Source organism: Papaver somniferum, chromosome 3, assembly GCF_003573695.1.
Source record: "Papaver somniferum cultivar HN1 chromosome 3, ASM357369v1, whole genome shotgun sequence".
Classification (NCBI taxonomy): domain Eukaryota; kingdom Viridiplantae; phylum Streptophyta; class Magnoliopsida; order Ranunculales; family Papaveraceae; genus Papaver; species Papaver somniferum.
In genome coordinates this window covers 228715275-228717689 of record NC_039360.1, presented here as the reverse complement: position 1 = coordinate 228717689, position 2415 = coordinate 228715275, and positions in this window count along the sequence as shown.

The window sequence follows — 2415 nt, the reverse complement described above, 5'->3', positions numbered from 1 at the left end:
ACATTTGATTCTCTTAGCTAATCTCACCCACATCCAAGAGTTGCTACGACCCAAAGTCGAAGACTTAAATAAAAAAATCTGTATCACACAGAAAAGTCTACGATAATAGATAAATCTGTCTCCCACAGATAAACCTACGAGTTTGTTCCATATTTTGATAAAGTCAAGGTGAACAGGAACCAACCGATAACGCGGAATTATATTCCCGAAGAACAACCCATAATTATCAATCACATCAGAATAATCTTAATCGTATGGAAGCGAAAAAAGATATTTTGGAATCACAAACAATGAGACGAAGATGTTTGTGATTTCTTTTATCTTGCCTATCGGAGATATAATCTCAAGCCAATCTTACGATTGTACTCTTACGATATAAACGGCAAGATCAGAGCACTAAACTACAAGAGAAGTAGTTCGGTATGGATTCACAATCCCAATGAAGTCTTTAAGTCGTTAACCTACAGGGTCACAAGAAGAAACCTAAGGTTAAAGGAGAATCGACTCTAGCTTAACACAATTAGTATCACACAGGAGGTGCGGGATTAGGTTTCCCAGTTGCTAAAGTTCTCTTTTATATAGTTTTCAAATAATGGTTTGCAATCAATGTTTACTTAGTAACAAAGCATTCAATATTCACCGTTAGATGAAAACCTGATTAGATTCAAGATAATATCTTTCAACAGTTAGATCGAAACTTAGCTTGTTACACACAAATGAAATGTATTTCATTTAGGTTTGAGTAACCGTACCTAAACGTGAATACTTAGTTGGTTCAACAATAGTTAACCAATGGTTATCCATATGAGCACTTTCATATTAACCGTATTCATCTTTATCACAACTAGTTCAATGACTTCAAACGAACTAGTTGGAGAGTTGTTCAATTGCTTAGGTCTTTATGAATAGACACAATTGAAACAAAATCGGTTTGATTCATTTGAATCAATTCAAGAACATTATAGCCACGGTTTGCAAAGATTGCATTCCTTATAATTTATTTGTTTAAGTTCATGAACTACCGATTTGAGAAAATAACCAGCTTAAGTATGCATATGGGTATGCGTACTTAAACACCCAGAGTTGAGTTGGTTTTGGTTTCCAAACTCAGCAGAAATTTTCGGGTAGAAAAGTTCCACTAGTATGCGTACGAGTACGCATACTTTAGGTGACTGGTTTAAGAGTTTGTAAATTCCAAACTCAGCAGATATTCAAGGACGTGAACCTTCGCCATTATGCGTACGGGTACCCATAGTTAACCTGTCTCCTTCACCAATTCCGTATACACACATATGCATACACTTGGTTCCCTATTTATGGATTTATACACTAATGTGCGAACACGTTATATATGCTTATATCCAAAGATGGTTACGTAATCACAACTCTTCATTTCAATCATTGAAACATTCTTAGAGGATGTTATACTTTAAGATGACACTGGTTAAGGAAAAATCTTACCAACACATATTTCGAGAAATATAGACGAGATAAACTCTGCTCGAAATAGAAAATGTGTATAATTGAAAACTACATACTTATACGACTTTTGTCTCAAGATTAGGAGATAGAGTAGATAGACTTTTGAGTGATAGATAAGTTCAAGTCTCCGCATACCTTTTGGTCGGATGAAGTTCCACTGGTTCCTTGAGTAGTTCTTCGTCTTCGTAAGATGATCGTCGTGGAGTCTGGACCTCAACTACACTTAACTATCTTAGTCCGAGACTTATCTATAAGTAGACTAGAAATCAACACATATAGTTTTGACAATTAAATTTGACAAACAAGTTTGAGATAGAAACACTTGCGAGTTCGACCGAGCAGTTCTCTAACACCTTTTTTAGATAGCTTCCTACAAATTTAAGCTTCTATGTTATCCTCCCAAATTACTGTTGGAAAATAAAGAAAAATCTTGTCAGTTATCTAAAAATAATAACTAACCTAAATTAACGTCAAACACGAACCGACTACCATAAGGAAGGGGAAAAAAAATCTCACATAACAATAATGGAAATCCTTTTATCTTATTGAATCTTTTTATTAACATTTAAAACTTAAAATCTATTCTTTACTTATTTACGGTTCTTCGTGATAGAGGGCAAACTCTTGATCTAAAGATCTGATTATGTTAAGATAAAAGTTGACATAAAAGTGTATTGTAATTCAGAATACTTTATCAGGACTAAGTAGTGCAGTTGACATTTAGGTTCTAATGATTGCTTATTTTAATTATTTACCAGAGTGGATGTAGTTGCTTTTATTAATGGGTTTTTGGTTTCGCTTGAATGATTTTCACAAGGAGAACGAAACTTATGGTTTCTTAAGCTATAAAGGTATATGTAAGTTTACTAGAAGACTAAATTCACCATATATACCTTAGTATAATGACTACTAGAAATAAATCTCTTAGATGAA